Raw genomic sequence first — 19909 nt, forward strand, 5'->3', positions numbered from 1 at the left:
CTTGATCAACTGATCTTAAAGTGAAGTGATGGGTTAATGTTGCCAGTATATGAGCTAGTGGAGGGCAGTAGTCTGGATCTAACAAACAAGTAATAAGTTTACAAGGTGATTCTGGCTATGTCCGACAACCAGTTGTTCCTTTCCATAGACAAATGGTGATTCACCTTCACATTTGAAGTAAAAAATTTGTTGTACATTTTATTTACAGATGCCTGCAGTATATGGGCATCATTTAGGTTCATAGGTTAGTACTAGGCTAACTGCCCTTGTGAGCCATTGTAAGCCTAGCCAATTATGCCTTGTGAGACTCAAACCCTGCACCTTGTGTTTGTAAGGCAAACACCTTAACTATTAGGCCACCCTCCCAATCCATATTGGAAATTTAAAGCAATTTAAAATAGAGTGCATTCTAAAAGGGATATGAGTACATTCAACCTGATAGATTTCCTAGCTTTTGTTAAAAAACTGGTAATTTTGTAACACATTCAGCTGATACATTACTTTTTCTGCCACAAAATCAACACAAGGGGCCAGATTCAGTAGCACTTACACTAAGTGTACATGATCCGTATTGAAGAACATCCCTACCAAGTTTTTGTGCTTTCTAGTCACTCAGAAAGATTATATTAAGTATACATGTAGTCTGCTCTTTGTAGTAACCTTTATGAATCCCCCTAAGTATTTAAAACTGCAAGAAAATCAGCAGGAAAACTAAAATTAAGATGAAGAAGGTGTGAGTTATACTTGTGTTATCTGTTCACTCATAAAAGTGTACACTTGGTGTAGGCTTTATTGAATACCAAGAAAGATATACATGAAAGAGTAGGATCCATCCAGATGCTAAGATTCATATAGGCAGGTATCTGCTAGACTGACATGCATGGTTGGATCCCTTATATCTAAGGCAGTTGTTTGTATATGCTTTTATTAATTTACAAACTTGGTAGCATTATGCATCTGCCTGTCTTTCTGAGACATGCATATACTTTAACGTCAGCCTGTACTTCCTTCTGCTGTTACGCAGATAAAATGAACTCTTTTAAGACAAGACCTGTGCGAAATGAAAGGTAAATTCCTGCTGGTGTCTCACTGTTGTCAGGTAGTTTTCTTTGCATGAAGGGAAATTGTTGTAATCCTGGATTATTCTTACAGCTGTAAGAGTAATGCTTGCTTTGTCATAGGCTGCTTTAGAACTATGCAATATGCTTTCTTTTCAATAATAGTTCTGAATTTTGCAAATAAAATGTCTGGGTAAATGTATAGCAAATTTAGGTTAGCTTTGAGTTCAAGTTTATCCAGTCTGCTCATTATTTGACCACCGTCTCTATAAGTTCCCTAGAAATATATAGGAGTAAAGACAGCAGGCTCTAACCCATCTCTACATTTTCATAATTTTTAACTTTACAGATTACCGGGCTTGGTCACTTGCATTATGTTTCAGTCACTCAGTCTTCTTAAATAGCAAATGTCAAACTACATTAATAAACATTAATTTAAAAAAAGGTATACAGTATTGTCAAATTAAGCATCTGCTATAGCTTCACCTTTGTGTATGATAACATTTTTTTATTTCCCTTTTTGGAACAGATGCTTGAGTTCTGCTCCATTTTACACTTGAGCACCAAGGGATATACCTCTCAACCTCTTAGAGGAAAATTTTGGACAAAGCCAAAAATAATGGGGGGATAATGGCCCAAAATAGGTACATGTAACTATTGCTCTTACAAACTTAGAATGTTGCTAGAATTATAGGTTTTGTATTAGAATACATTTTCTAAAGTATATAAAGTCTGAATCACAAGTATGCGTCATTACGTACTGACTTTAATCCTCAGTGATTTACCGGAAAACCACAAATTTTATGAGGAACATACCAAAAATCTGAGACAAAAATCTGGACATTCTGTGAAAATTTCTACAGTCGAGAGGTATGTCAAAGGATCAGAAACAGACCTACGTATTCCCCTTCAGCACATTTCTTGCTTTATGACTCCTGACTGATGTCCATTCCATGTTCATAGGTTCATAGGATGATACTAGGCTGTTGGCCTGGAGACCCTGATAAGCCTTGCCAAGTATTTCGCCCATGTTCCCACAAAGTTAGCGCCTGTTTCCCCTGTCCAGTAGGGACACAGGTGGGATGCCAGGGGTTTATTTTCTGTTTCTCATCCAGTCTTCCAGGTTCCTCTTAAAGAGAGCTAGTGAGGTACTCTGCTTGACATAGAAAGGGAGTCTATTCCACAGATGGGGTAGTCTTTGAGGCACAAATCTGTCCCGACAACAAGTTCTATTAATGTTACAGACCAGGATGAGGCCTTGTGTGTGGGTTGCACAAATGGAGTTTGACTTATGGATATGCAACAACTCCATCAAGGCTGGGTCTGAGATGGCATTGTATGCAAGACACAGGTCACCTCTGAGCAGTCTGTACAAGACTGAGTACAGGAACAGGGCTTTTAGTCTATCTGTATAGGATAGGTGTTTGGAACCCTGGATTTTCCTGGTCAGGAGCCTCTGTGGTCTGTCCAGCTGCTGCATGTGCTTGGCAGGGTACATGCCAAAGAGGGCATTGTACTCGATAATGGGTCTGATAAGGGAGGAGTACAGGGATTTTATGACCTCCTTGAAATACCCTTATTTATGAGGTGGGTCATGTAGAAAGCCTTCCATACAACAGAGGCAAAGTGGTGGTCAAAAGCCAGGTTGTTATCAACCTGGGTGCCCAATTCCCTCACGATTGATTGCGTGCTTAGTACATTTTTATTAATGTTATAATTAGTGGTGATGCCATTTTCCCCAAAGGGGATGATGATGCATTTTTTGGCATTCAGTTTGAGGCCATGCTTCTGTCACCAGTCATTAGTTTGGGTAAGGCCCTATTGGAGGATGTTCACATTACTAGGGGAATTTAAGACAGTCATTTGCAAACTTGGTCAACCACAGACCACTGGTTTTGGCTTGCACCTCAGAAAAGTATATCCCAAACAGTAGAGGCCCCAAGACTGATCCATGGGGTATGCCTCTCACTACAGGTCTACTACTAGAGGTGGTTTCCTCTGAGTGGGTTCTATCAGTGAGCCAGTTGTCTACCCATCTGGTAACATACAGGTTAGTGCCTAGCTGGGAGAGTTTATCTGTTATTCCTGAGTGGGGTATAGTGTTGAAGATTTTGGCTAGGTCAAGGTAGGTGGTGTGCAACATCTTACCCTTGTCCATGGCTTTGGTGACTGTTTTGAAGAAGTCAACTAAGTTTAACAGGCGTGATCTCCCTTTGACAAAATCAAACTGTGTCAGGTCAAGCATCTGGAGGTTGCTAATGTCCTTGTTTATAAGGTCCATGATAATGCATTCCATGGCCTTGCAGATCAGCCTAGTTAGGCTGATGGGCCTATAAATGCCTGGGTCGATGGACACTCCACCTTTGTGTAGAGGGATGTCAGTGGCTGTCCGACATTTGGCTGGGACAAAGCCATTGCTCAGGCTTTGGTTGAATAGAGTGCCTAATGGTGATGAGAGCTCATGCCTGCATTCATGTAGGATACAGCCAGGGATGTTGTCAGGTGCCATGGAAGCTGTATGTTTTGCCTTTGAGAGGGCATTAAAGACATGCTCCCTGGTGATGAGGGGAGGGGAGGGGAACAGATGCTGGGGATGTCCTGGTTTACTGATCTGAGGGACTGGGGGGGGGTGAAGTCTTCACTGAACCTGTCTGCCAGTAGGTTAGCTATATCTATGGCATTATTGTATGTGGTGTTCTTGACCACCAGTTCAGAGAAGATTTGGGTGTTAACTTTGAGATTATGGACGTATGTGAAGAAGTCTTTTTGATTGTCCTTATTGGATGTGGCCAATATGGACTCGAAGTTAGCCTTAAAGGATTTCACCAGTGACCTTATTTGCTTGTTCAGACAAAGGAGCAATTGCTTCCAACTTTGCACCTGCTCCATCTTGGTCCTGGATGGCAATTTTTTCCTTTTATTAGAGTTTGTTTATTGCTGCTATCCACCAGACAGGTTTACTCTTCCGTGAGGAAGATGATTTGGTCCTGTCAGGTATTGCTGAGTCCATGCAGCTATGTAGGTGCTCATATAGTTTTTGGTGTAGGCTTGAACATTAGTGCTAGTTCCAACTGACAGGATGGTGGCTGTGAAGCTGATTATACCTGCTGTCAGGGGATTGCAGTCAGCTTTGGAAAAGTTTTTTTGTTTGACGCAGGCAAGGGGCAGGTCTAGAGGAGATGGTGATTTTGAAAGTGATCACTTTATGGCCAGATTTTACCAAGGAGGATGACACTGGAGAGGTGCAACAGTAGCTACTCATGTTGGTTAGTAACAGGTCCGGGATAATTTTACCTCTCATGGGGGGTCAATCAACTGATCCAATTCATTGGCATTGACAAAGTCGAGGAATCTCTGGGCATTTGTGTTTGAGCTAGAATAGGTCTTCCATGCTATGGTTGTGTAGTTAAAGTCACCCAGGATCAGGGTAGAGGGTTGAATCTTGATGGATTCAAATAAGTCCAGATAGGTGGAGTGGCTATCCTGAGTCATGGTTGGGGGTCTGTAGCTAGCTATGATTTGAATAGGTGTTTTGTCAACAGCTAACTGCATTTGGAGTGTCTCCTGTGCATTATACTGTTTGATCAGCCTGGAGGTGTGTATGTCTTTGGTAAATATTGAAACTCCACCTCCTTTGGCTTTTTAGCCCTTCTTTTGGGGTCTGAAATTATTGTAGGATGAATAACCTGGTAAGGCTGGGGTGCCCTCCATAGCTCTGAACCAGGTTTCAGTGACTACACAAATGTCAGAATCCTCCAGGACAAAGAATGCTTGCAGTGAATGCAGTTTAATGCTAAGACTCCTAGCATTAAGTAGCATGACCTTTAAATTTTGTTTTGAAGAATTCTTCACATTGGTAATTTTGCCCTCATGATTTTGCCTAAAAAAGGCACTATGGGGGAGGCAAGAGCCTTTGCCAGAAGCCCAGAGGAGACAGATAAAGGCCATCTCTGGCAAGGCATCGTGGTCTCTCAGTCATGTCCTCCCAGGCTGTCAAGTACTGGATCCCTTTGGAATGACACCAGAAACTAAGCCAATTGTTAAAGTCAATCATTTTCTATTTGTACTGAGGCATCATTCTGGGTGATGGTAGGATGCTGCTTAAGGCTAGGGACATACCTGCCTGGGACACATATTCAGCAAGCTCAGTCATGTCTCTTTTCATATAGTTCAGAAAGGTATGTCTCAAGTCATTCACACCAAGATGGATTATGACAGAGTCATAAGAATACCTGTTGTTAAGAGACTTGAGGGCATGCATGATATGGTGGATTCTAGCACCTGACAAGCAACTTACTGTGACTTTCTGCGTGTGTAGCCTGGTGCGGGGCACATCTGTGTGTCTCACGATAATCTCCTATGACTACTATGTTGGGTTTGTGGCTAAGAGCTCAGGGACAAGGGTCTTAGAAGATGCGACACAGGTGTGTGTACTATGTATGGTGCTTGGTGCTTTGGGTTGTGATGTGTATGTGCGTTTGTGTCTCAGAGGTCTCTTTTGTTTAGGTATGTTTTTGGTGTCGGTGGTGTTAAAGATGTGGTGTTTGTAGTGTCTGTGCAGACAGCCTTTTTAGTGCCAGATGTACTGGCTTGTGATTTGAGACAGCAAGGATTCTAGGTTCTTAATGTAGTTGCATCTCTCACATATGTTCCTAGGTGGTAGTAGTAGAGGGTTGTCAGTGTACATGTGGCAGTTGTTACACTGTCTCAGGATGCCCATATCAACCATACTAGCAGGAATAACTATAGGAAATTGTCCATCCATCCATGGTTGTCAAGATCTGTGAAAGAGAGGTCAGGGATAGTAGAGTGGATACTATCTGAGGAGAGTACATACAGGTGTGAGTAGGGCTGGATAAAATTAATACAGTAGCTGCAAGGGAGGGCCTCACACAGGATTTCTGGTAAGGAAAAAATGTAGCTGAGATACCTTGCAGAGGGTTAAAACAGTGCAGTGGCTGTGCGGGACATGCAAACCCACACAAACGCAGGGTTTAAATACCAGAAAAATGAAAGTGAAATAGAAACACTGGAATTGACCAATAAACCCTTGTCCCTGAGCTCTTAGCTACATACCCTATGCCAGACCAGGTCTAACCAATTCACTTACTCACAAAGTGCATGTATTTTTGTGAGTTAATAAATCTGTCCACCAACATATACAAAGAAAAAAGAATCTGACATTTGCATATCAAGGAAACAGAAAAAAGTTTATTAAAAGCCAAATGAACAGGTTCAGGAAGGGGTCATTTGTAAAACTTGCAGATGAGTTTTTTGGAATGCATATGATGCTGCTAAAACGCAATGGCTGAGTTTAATAGTATCTGCAATGAATCATTTAATTTAACTACTAATTAAGGAATCATGGTTATTAAATGTTGGAAAATGTATGTTAACTGCTAATAAGGACAATATAGCTCACCTAGCTCGAATATGACTTTACTATCATGTAAGCTGAGGCATCTAATTAAGAACATCTCACTTTCCTTTAACCCTAGAAGAATTTCCTTAGACTGTCATATGCATTTGTTGTTTGTCCTTACTGTTTCTGCAACAGAACCTCTCAGGAGAACAGCTATACACACCCAGTGCTCTTTCTTTGCTAAAATGCTATTATGGTCTCTGATGCACGTCTTTAGACCTGATACTGTAGTTCTGAACCATCTCTTTTTTTAGAACTGTGTTGGTATTGTGAGCAACGTTTATTCATCTGAGGTATTTGAATATTTTATTCACAGGCAACAATCCCTTTGCAGAAACAGAAAAATTATAATTTTGTATTTTCTTTTTACGTGATTTCCAGTGCAGACCTCATTCCATTTTCATTGTTTTTATCTGAGCTTCCTCCATTCTGCTGGTGTCCTTGCAGAGGAAGAGTCTGAGGAACTACATGGAATACTCATGATGGGACAGTCCTAACAGCTGTTGACTAAGATGGAATGAAACCTTGGTCTCTGAAGGTTACCCTTGCACCCAAACATCCCAGTATTCGAGAGCTATTCGTGAAGATTTCTGCCATTACTTTTTTACCTTTAGATCAGCCAACAATAAAAAACATACCAGCTCATTTTCACCATTTTTGGCTGCCAGTACTTAACTACATAAATGTGTACCTTATTTATTTCTCAAATAATCCATTTTGTATTTAAGCTGCCATATTTTCGACCATTCCGCCAACGTTACCAAGTCTATCTTTTTTATGTAATAGTTCTGTTATAGATATTTGTATAATTAATAAATAGGCATGCTTTGAACTTCTGTAGTGTTCGTTTGGAAGAAATTATAAATGTTTAGATGTGTGTGCACTAGTAAAATTTTTTTCTGTAAGTGTGGATTCCTGTTACTGTTACACACAGAGTCCTGTTGTCCATCCAGTAATTGAGCTGTGCTGCCATTCTAGTTCCACTCCCATGTAGCTTTGTTCATTTATGAACATTTTTCACAGTGCTGTATCAGATGCTTGGTGATGCCCAGTACACCATGCTAACAATCCTATTTGGGTCTATTAATCTGAACATCCAATCACGTAACTCAGTCTGATAGGGGTGTAGCAATCATATTCTATTTTGTTCTTACAAGCTGTTATGGCTAGCCCTCGTGGACACATATCAAGTAAAAATGGACACTTCTCTCAAAAATGCTATCCCCCAAGCACCTAATAAATTTAAGCAACATTTTCAACTGTTCCCCTTAAAAGTATTAAAACTATTGTTTTTAGATTAGTAGTACTGCGTCAGTTGTTAAAGGCATTCATTTAGACAGTTGTCAGCATAATATGACCTAAAAATAGCCATGTTGATATGATGCTCAGAAAAAAAATGTACTCCGTAGAATGCAAAACATATGTGTGGCTACACCTTTGCAGTCTGACTTGCCCTTTGTACTGTGACTTCATGAAACATCGGCTAATACCACTCACTAGCATCTAAATACTTAACTATTCTCTCACAATCAGAATGAATTGCACAGGGGGGATTCAGTAATCCTCCGTGTAGGATGAACGAAGCCCTACTCTGTGACTGCCGTCTAAGAGTATGACGTCAGCGCATCATGCATATGCATGAGGGCATGCTGACTCAACTCCCTGGATAACACAGAGCATGAAGGAGTACAGGGGGCGTGTCAGACTGCCGAGCAGTCCAAATATCCATGCCCTTGCAAGTGCCTAAATCTGCAAATTTCAGCAGATATGAGCGAGTCCGCTCAAATGTGTATACCCCCAACACTACACTCCCCCACATTCAAAAGCACTGTACAACTGAAATAAAATGTAAAACAATTTTTTTTTTAGTATTCCCGATATAGCTGCCCATATTTGGGCGTGTGTGCGTGGGTGTGCCCATTGCTTAGCTACAGTTAGCAGTTTGGACATTGAAGAGGATAATAAACCACTGATATTCAAATTAAGCCAAATAGCAATAGTGTAGCGGTAGAGCCTTTGCACAAAGAGGAGGCATTCCCGGTTTGAGTCCCACCACTTCCCATTCCATTTTCTATAGGAAATCCGTGCATAAAAAGAATTCCTGACATTTACCTTTTAAATTTTATTAAAATGCATCGAAATGTCCTATGTAGTAGTGAACGATATTATAAATATATATAAGAAAGTGAAACGGTCATGCATACTAATGAATGCATAAGTAACCCATCTTATGCAATGTGAAGCACTGCTAAGCAACGTTTACCAGTAGTAAGCACATTTAAGAATAATTGCCCATAGCTAAGCACTGATTTAACTAGTGCAATACATGTTTGTGTGAAGCTGCGCACCGCGCTAGTTAGCGCAACGTCGGGCAACGTCGGTAAACGTAGAGCAACATTGGGCAAAGTTGAGCAAAGTAGGCTAAATCCAGCCACACCCCCTACCGGTCAGGCCAGTAGTAAAATAAAAAAGCAATGACAGGTCTTGAACCTGGGATAATGTGCACCATAATCACAGTACTAATCCACTAAGCCATGACAACATTTGATGTTCATGGACTGTCAACACACATATACATATGAATCAAAGTTTACCCCGTGCTAAGCAGGTGTGCACTCAGCCGAGAACTTTCAAATCTGGCCAATCACACATAAGTGAAGGAAATGAGGCATATTTAAGCTCCATAGGTGGGAATACTCACCATAACTGGTTGTAGCTCCCATCTGCAGGCAGCAATGGCTGGTGTTGGAGAGGGCTCTCGCTTCCGAGCACAACGGTGGGGCATTGAGGAGTCAAAAGTGATGGTTTGGCTCCTTGTCCATTGTCATGATGCTAGACTCCTGCAGGGCCAGTTCCAGGGCACAGAATACAAAGCGGAGGCCTGGAACTGTCTCGCACATGAACTCACCAGTGCCACAGGCGTCCCTCGGACTGGTGAGCAGGTTAGACATCACCATGCAGACCTGAAGAGACGCAAGCAGGACCAACTGAACCAATGGATACAGGAGGCCCATGGGATGCAAAATGCCCCACTACTGAGTAGGTAGCCATGGACTGAAGTATGCAAAAATTGCTAGTATAGTCGACAGTATGGATAGGTATATGTCTCAATATCACTTCATTTACTTCACAGCTGCAGGTGTCCATGCTGCGAATCAGCAAGCCTATGCAGATAGGCTGCTAAGGCTGTGCCACCAGGCAGGTTAGTAATTTTTCTGCATGTACTGTTATACAAAATAAGTGAGAGAGCCTCACTAAAAGTGTCTTAGCACAATAATAAAGGTATAATAAGGCTTGAATAACCTCTCTGCATGAACTGTCATGTAAAATAAGTGAGAGAGCCTGAAAAAGAGTGTTGTAACCCATTAATAAAGGTATAATAGGTCCTGAATTATTTCTCTGCATGTATTGTTATATAGAATAAGTGAGAAAGCCAGAAAAAGAGTGTTGTAAACCATATATGAAGGTATAATACATCCTGAATAAGATGTCCACATGCACTGTAATAACAAATAAATGAGAGAGCCACTAGAAAAGTGTGTAATGTCATTAATAAAGGTATAATACCTGTAGTGTGTCCGTGTCACTTTCTTTGAAATGTTGATGTACTCTTGCAGTATAGAAATAGTAGTGTTGTATTAAGCGCTGTCAACCCACACTTGGGTAGGCCCATAGAAAGATGACGAAGGGAGTGCCAGTATCTCTTAAGCATATATACAGTCCTCAACTGTAGTTTCAAGCCTGGCATGTATAGGTAAATCTGGCACATGAGTAACTTGTAATTATGTGCACCGGAAATATCTGTGTGCTGCTAGAAATGTAGGGGGCTGTTAAAATATAACTGATAATGTCATCTGAACACATCCAGATATGTAGACATATGAATATAAATAAAATATATAAATACGTAGCAGTAACATCTGCATCCTGGACAGTTTGTATATTAGATACAGGTCAGGTACATAAGGAACTAGCAAAACACATCCCACAATGTAATGGACATTGCCTAGTGTAATAATACATGTAGGGGATATATACCTGCAGTCAATAGGAATGTAGTGTAAACTATAAGTTCATATAAGTTCTTAATGGAGGTATCTTTTTACACCCTACTGTATGTGCATAAACAATGCAATTCCACACCTCAGTGGGTATGTGTAATCTCAAAACATTTGTTGGGACATATGTCCTATTGGTTTATAAATATCTGCATAACTTTGATGCATGTGCCCTGTTCAAACACCACAATCTTGGTGGCCTGTTGCCACCATTCATCCCTGTATGCTGTTGGAATGTCCACTGTTGTTCAATATATGCATGTGTTATACTTGCTGTTCAACTGTTGGAACTCTGGTGTGTTAGGGTAATGGGAATATTACTGCATGCTGTTACAACTAATGTGGAATGCTGTTGGCTATATTATCATTAAATTCACCTAACCACAGAATGTATGGGAAGGCCGGTCCCAGCGGACCCACCTCAGCTGGAGATGGCACCTGGCACCAGCAGGTCCGGTGCCCAGCCCGGGACCTCCTCCTCGGTTGGCCCTGCGCCACCCTCGGGTGGAAGTGCTGCAGTGGATGGGGCTGATCCCCCCATGCAAGCATGGATGGAGGAGGGCCACCTGTCACCCTCCGAACGGTCCAGACTGTGGTACATAGGTAGATCCAGCGTTCAGTCGCTGAGCCCCTACGCCAGCTCAAGTCAAGAGTGGCGCAACTCATGGGTGAGCCTGCCCCTCCTATGCAGCCCCTAGCACAGCCACCCTCCAGGCTGTGAAGATGCAGTGGTGACTGCCCATGGGTGGGGATCTCAGTTCCACTGTTAGCGTCTGTGGGCTTATGGGCTTGCGATTTCCAAACATCCTTCCCCGTCAATTGTGTTTGCCCGCCTCATGTGTCATATTCCGCCCCTTTCTGCGTCTTGTTTGTCTTGTCTGTTTACCTCCCCAACCTACCTTCCAAAGCATACCTACTTCCCCTACCCCACATTCCACTCTCACCTGAAAAAAAAAATGGGCAATCTGCTCCAACAAAAAAATGACGCCCCATACATAGCTGCCCATTTTGCACAAATGTCCGCTGGACACAGAAACTGAAATTCAATTGGCAGTACAACATACTTTGTTGTCCTCACTCCTCTCTTAGGGGAGGAAGGTTTCAAAATTCCATCCAAATTACTAGTATATGCACAGTTGTTGCTGTTAAAGAAATGGGCAGCTATGGACCTTCCCTACACCCGTCCTGCACATCCCAAGCTGTTTTCCCTACTGTCTTTCCATCTTTGTGCCCCTTTTTCATCACTTTCCTATCTCCTCATTTTCTTTTCTTTCAAAGAAATGAGTGCGGGGGTTAGCGTGAGTAAGCAACTTTAAGCAGTAGTAAGCGGGTTTGAGCGAGTGTGCGCAAACCCGCTTACAACTGCTTAAAAGTGCCTTAGTCACCTTGCATATGAGGGGCCTTGTTCTGCTCAGCAGCAAAATAAAACACCACTGTCAGTCTCGAACCCTGGACACACTAGACTGCATGAAGTACCACTAGGCCACAGTAGACATACAGCAGGATGTTGCTGAAATATATATATATATATCATGCATCAGAATGTGTGAATGTAAAGGAAAGATAGGAATGCCATAACACAAAACCTGTTCTCTGGAACTTTACCAGCAGCTGTAGTGGAATTGCATTACATGACTGTGATAACAGAACCAGACATTCTAGAAGTAAATAATGTTACAGCAGCACTTCACAACCCCCACACAGTATCATAGCAGGACAATTCCCACCCAAATGTACAAAATACCAGTGTGTTCAAGGTACAGCAAGGATGTAGGTAGGCATACTCAGTACTGGAATTGTCCAGTTTCATGAGCATCCTGTGATAATGTCAACAAAATAAAAAGCACAAACAGTGCAGAAGTGAGTGCATTAATATCCACAGTATAGCTGTTCCCAAACAGTTCATGTCCCAAATGAAAACATCTCAATAACTACGTATGTATAGCAGCTAATTGTAGAAGTTGTAAAGAAACTCCATACTCCCATGTAACTTGTGTTAGCATTTCTTGGGGTGAGTACAAATCTACACTGTCAAGTGTGTACTGGAAGTGGCAACATTCAGGTCTGAGTACAACATACAAACAACTGGCTACACTCTTAACAACAGTTAGAAGTATACCAACCTTCTGACTTACACAACGGTGTCTACAGCAAGAAGCATGGTCCCCACTTTGGAATTCTGAAAGGGCTATGCCTATCTAACCTAGCAATCTATAGCACTGGGTTGCTATGACAGTGAGTACTGCAAGTACCACACAGCAGGCTGCATGCAATTGCCAAATGGTGGCCACCAATTGGTACAGAGGCCATCACATGCACATGTGCAGATACATATAAAAGCAGGCTGTACTTGCTGTCCACACATGCAATCATTCCATTGCAGGTACGGAGGGGGAGAGAGAGAGAGAGAGAGAGAAAAGAAGAAGTGATGTAATGTAAAGGAAAATAACAAAAATAATATATTGAAAACAAATTAATTAACTGACAAAAGAAATTATATTGAAAAAAAACATTGAAAAGAAAGTATATTGAAAACAAATATTGTAAAAAATATATTGAAAGAAAAATATATAGAAAAAAAATAAATATATATTGAAAAAGGTTGAAAAAAATATATTTTGAAAGTAAATATTTAGAAAAAAATATATTGAAATAAAAAATATATTGAAAAGAAATATATTGTGAAATAAAAATCTATTGAAAATAGAAATATCCTGAACAGCAAAAGATATATTGCAAGGAAAACCTATATCGCAAAACTAATATACCAGGATATACGACAACAAATACGAACACATACAAAGGAAAGGTATGTAACAGCTATGTATTTACTGGAATGAAGTAGATGTTTATGAAGAGTACTGTACATATTTTGAATCATCCATATGTGGCAGCAGTACGTATCAATGCACAGATGCCCTGCATAACTACTGGCATGGGGAAATGAGTGTGTAGCTGTGTGCAGTGGGATGTGACGGTGAAATATGTAGTTCAGCATAAACGATCCATGTTATCTGTGTTCTGTACAGTAGTGTGTACAATGTCTGTTTGGGGTAGTAGCCCATATGGTTATGCAAGCATGGATGTGACAGAGCAACAAATGCATGATAGTCATATTAATGTGTAGCTTACCATTGGCAACAGCTGTACCAGGCTAGTATGCTAATTCAGCATTAGCAGCTATGTATACACTCTCCAGTATTACTGTGTGCTCACACGTGACACCTGTTAATATTGCAGCAAGGCCCAACAGGTCAGCCATGAGGTACATGTATTTATAACAGTGTGGTCCTTGTGTGTGTATGGCACACACATACGGAGAGATCTGTCCATGTCAGATATATTAGCATCTGTACATGTGCATTGAGCAAGGGGCATACTGCAACTGTTTGTGAAAGGTGGATATATATATGTTGTTGAAGGTTGTTATGTGCATATTTCTATATAGGTTGTAGTGTGTGGCAGACCAGACAGCATACAGTGCTGGTATATGACATGTGGTGGTTAAACGCTGTGGGTATGATTCGTCAGGTTTGCAGTGTTGCAGTCAGTGAGGCCTGCTAAAGCTACATGGGCTGAGAACACCTTTAATGCATTCCGCACAACACTGTGCAATTTTATGACATAACTGTATACCTCACAACCTTCCCATACTTGATATTCCCACCATGACAGGTGGACTGTACATGTGCCTATATGTATATCTATATGTACACCAATGGATGTTCATATGTATATGTGTGTGTGTGTGTATATATATATATATATACATATACATATATATACATATATACATATATATATATATATATATATATATATATATATATATATAGAGAGAGAGAGAGAGAGAGAGGGTCATAATTACTGCAAGAGATGCCTGGTGACAAAGCCATGGACTCAAGCTCAATGTTGACACTGCAGTGGCATCCCTCCTTGCAAAGACTCAGTACCCATGAACTACCACATAGGTGGCAGTCTATTTAACACTGAAGGTGTGATGAGACCATGGGACACAGGTGGACAGTAGTCTCCCCTCCGATAGTCACAGTGCCACACTAGTCATGTAATCCGTCTACGTGGCACACGTCATCACAAAAGGTGTGTCATCCAGGGAAAAATAGGTCAGTGTTCCCCTCTACTCCACACACATAAAACCCAGTATAGAGTACAATGCCCCATGTGGTATGTACCTCACAAGACATCTACAGCAAGTGGAAAGGACACAGACATACCTCACAAAGAGTAATAATGGCGTCAAACAGATTCCCTATGCAGACCGTCCCACAAACCCACAACTAGACTGTGTCGCATACCGCCTACCCAGAGGTGACCTCTGACTGACATACTAAGCTATGTCAAACCCAGATCTGTTGGACATGCTCCATGTAAACAGATCACATTCTGTACGAGCTACATGCTCTAGGGACCCAAACCCTTTGACCACAATAAACAGCACATGGTGGAGGGATAGATTCCTATCTCAGAGACATCCCATACTCCGGAACAAACCAACTATCCATAGCAAACAAAGCTCCTAATCATCAGTCATCATAAATAATCCTGGAGATTGTATGGGAGATAGTGAATACACCCAGGCAATCACCTCAGTGTATCTGCTTGACAGGGCCACATGAAATGTAATTACCTGTGTGTCAGAGGCCAGGGTAGCGTATGGCTAGAGTCCTATAGGCCCTAGGGCCAATAGTCTCTTACCTACCTATGAAGTGATACACACCCACATGTACTTGTGGCAATAATCGATATGTGCGGTTGACTGAGTGTGATGGTAAATGTGTTGGTGAATGTGTCAGAGTTTGGTATATGTGTGATAGCTTAGTGGGAAACTGTTTCCATCATGGTTTTATGTGTCCTAACTGTGATCCCAACAAAAGATGTGTATGCAATTGCTAGGCAGGAAAAGCAGTATGCCATACTGTCTGATGTAGTCCCTTGTTGTCAACTGGGGTGTCCCATTGTAGGCTAAAGCAGCACATGTATGCTTTTTGGGTGTTACTGCTGGTGAATCCAACTGCTGTATGAACTGTAGTACTACCTGAAGCTGTATGTCTAAACAGCACAGTATGGTGTACGTGCACATTTATTGGAACCACTGTTATGTGTTTTCCCTGTAGTCCTCACAGATTACATACCTCAGGCATAAGGTCTCGTAACTACTGACACACAGTACTGTACGGTACACAGGTAAAAGGTCACCTAGGTTGCCATACCTTTGTGTCTGTTATGTATGTCTGCTGTGTGTGTGGATATGCCTGTACCATGGCCTCGGTCATGTGTGTGTTACAGGATATAACTGCAAATCTAGCAACATGTATCGTCTAGTACAGCAGTATGCCACCTATATTAACAAATGTGCACATATGTTAGGCAGGGGTCTGCCATCAATGACTAGTGTGGTATACTGGTAATACTGTCAGTGGACTTTACAATCATTGCAATGGATTACATATTTTATGATGCATTAGCATGATATATACCTCCTGTGGCTAGATGGTGCATTGTGTCACATACAGTGTGCCATGTACTGTTGTATAGTCTTACATACTGTTTTAACTTTGTTGCTGTGCAAAACATGGTTTGATATATAGACTATGCCAGGCACTGTAAGGCATCCGTGTGTTGAGAACTGATATGTGGTATTGAAAGTGTGTATCTTCTGACAGCCAATAGGTTGCTATATATGGCAGTTAATTGATATCTGTACTTTAGAATGCTACATGTGCCACATGACTTGCTCACACATTTTGTTTCATTGTCTTCCAGGGTAATGTCCCACCATCGTAACCCTGCATATAGCACAGCTGAGGAGGAAGCCATCACAGCAAGCCTGGCGCAGCACTATGCGCTGCTGTTCTCCAGAACCAGCCAGGACCAGCATGAGTGGTCTGCGCTGTGGCAAGATCTTGTCCATAGGGTAAATGACATAGGCATGCATAACTGGACATATGAGCAGGTACACCATCACTGCAGTGATTTAATTAGAGATGTCCGGCAACGTACATCTGATATCCGCAGACAACAGCTTGCCACAGGTGGGGGGTAGCCATCCACCCCCCTCACCAGAGTGGAGGAGCTGCTCCTGAGCCAGGTGGCTTCTGGCCAACAACAACCACAAGTAACATGTATCATCATGGAGGCCAGAGCCACCAAGCAAGTTGACATGGAGCGTGCAGGTAACGTGGCATAGCTGTAGAATACTGTTACCTCTATTGGTAGAGCATGCTTATGTGAGATGTGTACTGTGTAGTTAGATGATGTGGTGCCTAGTGTTGTGCAATACTAATAATTAGGAATATAATCTGTAGGCCTGTGACTGTCAACCTTTGTACTACTGTAAGATTGCAAACACACAGTAGCAATGCCACAGTTGTTGCCACTGACAAAGTGTCTGATATCCTTGTAGGTCCCTCTGGTGTGACAGCAAGGCAGCAGAGCCATGCTGATGAGTGTGTTATACCTTTAATATTGCTAATTAAATGTGCATGTCATAGGTGGGGTGTAGGCCATGTACACGTAACACATCTATGCATAATGCATGTTGTGCATGTTTGCTGTGAGACTATGCACATCCTAGTAACGTGGGTAGCTGCCTAAAACACATACAATACACAAAGCATCCCACACAATTGTGGCAACACTGTAGTGGACATTGGATAGGCAGAGTTGATACACATGCACACGACATACACAACACTGTCATATGCAGTACATGTTAACATGCTACACATGGCGTATTCAGACACCCGCTGTAAAGTCACAATACAGTATCCCAAACCTCATCCACAGAGCACACATAATATACCTGAGGGGTAGATGCCTCACATGTGGATGTGCAACACTCTTCAACACATTCACGTTAGACAATGCCCCCTGTTGGGCACCTCACAAACCCATGTAACAACTGGCCGTGAAATGGTGAATGTAGCCATGGTACTGCAGTTCAGATACAGCATGCTATGTGCCGGTCTGGCACACATTAGTAGCCTTGAGTGACCACATGATGCTGCATGATGATGGCTCATGGTACTACACCCCATCCAGTTACAGTGGCCACAGTACTACACATATCATGAATTGCTATGCACCTCAATGTTGTGTGTGTGCAGACATATGCACCTATACTCAATATGCATAGCAATCACCATTTGTAGAATGTGACACACATATGTCTTGTAATGCTATGGGGTGTATAGGTCACATGACACACATTGTGTATGTGTGATGTTTCATGTTGCAGTTGTGTGGTAACATGCCATGTCATGGCTGGCATTGGTATGTCCACAATATGTCCTACACTCACCATAACCACTGTACAATGGCCATGTTGGGCAATGGTATTCCATCAGGTGTACATGCACCACTCATCCTGTGTGTATACATAGCATGCATGTGCTACACCTGTATCCACAATTATCTGCTAAAGACACAGATCCGCTAATCAGAAATGGATATCTATGTGACACACTGATACACATCCAGCCAAGGTATGTATACCTGTGACTGATGGTACACAGGACATTGCAGGGCTTTTAATACCTGCACAGCAATGGTGTGTCCATGCACACATTGCATTCCAGAATGAGGACATTCACTGAACAAAACACACATGCATCAAGGCCATGTATACTGTTATTAGCAAGGGCTGTCTACACTCACACTGCATGCAGTTGAGCAACACACGTCCTGCATGCTGTCACATTTGATATAAATGTTTGGCTTGTGATACTGTACCCCAACATCACACGCTATTGAGTATGTCTGTGATTGTTGGTGGTGTGTGTGTGTGTGTGTGTGTGTGTGTGTGTGTGTGTGTGTCTGTTCTAGTGAGGAGTGTATTTGTGTGCAAGTGTGCATGTGTTCATGTGTGCATGTGTTCATGTGTGCATGTGTGCATATGTTAATGTGTTAATGTGTGCATGTGTGCATGTGTGCTGACATCATGTACAGGTCGTAAAGTGTGTTTCCTGTCTCCCTCTCATAGGTGCTGATACTGGGCTGGTTCAATGCAGCAGGGAAACTGATTTCACTGAGCATGATAGTGACAATGATGATAGGTGTGTTGAGGCACAGGCATGTTTGCCAGGGTCTATCTTTGGGCCACCATAGGCAGATGTCCAGGGGTTCTCATCGGAGCACTGCTGCCCATCATGCCACTGGCAGACATGCCACAGGTCTAACAACCTCACGCATGTTCCAGGCTGTCATGGCGGCACAGGCATGTATGGAACTGTACACCAGACAGGGACTGAGGGCACAGAGGACACATAACATTGCCTTAATAGACAGTATCCATGACCTAGTTGGTGCCATCCGCAATTACACTGAGGTCACCAATAGACGTTGGTGAGAGACATTAGATGTCCTCCGCAATGTCATGTCCATGTGTCAGGACAGTGCGAGATGGTTGAGTCATCGATGTGGACATATGCCAGCAACATCAGCAGCTGGCAGTCACCGCAGACGTCCCTCAAGCAACAGCCACTCCCGTAGTGCCAGTACCAGCCCCAGCAACGTTGGGGGTTTTCTGTCCATAGAACGTCCTAGAAGACTATGTGCACGTTGCTCTGGACAGTCCCAGCAGGGACCTGGGTCCAGTGTACATCCATCTACCTCTGGGGATAGTACCCAGTCTGGCTTGGTACCTGACAATGTCAGTAGCACCCCTGCCAGGCACAGGTACCGTATCCGTGGCCAGAGATGGTGATCTGTAAAGCCTCGCAGGTACAGTCTGTGGCTGTCCCACAAGTACTCGTATGTGGCAGCCACATGGTGGAACTGTGTGCATGCAGACACACACACATAATCCAGACACCTAGGGCTAACACATACCCACACACATCACAAACATTGGCCCATACCATTATTCTTGCCCCTCACACACACACACACACACACACACACACACACACACACACATACATGTCAATTGGATGGCTCACTGTAGGTCTCTGGCAGACCAACAACACACCCTGTGCATATGATGAAACCTGTGCCACCTCCGGTCATCTGTAACACTGATGCAGGAACAGGCTACCATGGTGCTGATGCAGAGGGTGTCTTTATAGCAGTATAGCAATGTTAGCATGTTGTCAGCAGTAGAGTCTAATGATATGCTTGAAGGTGTAGCTGAGCAGGCATGATGCATTAAAGCTATGATTGTCATTGTAGTGTTGTTTATACCAGTGTTAATTCCAATTGTATATTGTTCGTCTGCCCACGTGCCACTTGGCTGATGTGTGCAGTTTTGGCAGCATGTGTTAGAGAGTGGACAGTATGTGCAGGATGTGTGTAGCACATATTTGCAGGTGTACAGTTGTGGAAATGGTGGAGGTGCACTGTCTGCATGTACG

This window comes from Protopterus annectens, chromosome 14.part0 (genome assembly GCF_019279795.1).
Source record: "Protopterus annectens isolate FY-2018-M chromosome 14.part0, PAN1.0, whole genome shotgun sequence".
Taxonomy (NCBI): Eukaryota; Metazoa; Chordata; order Ceratodontiformes; family Protopteridae; genus Protopterus; species Protopterus annectens.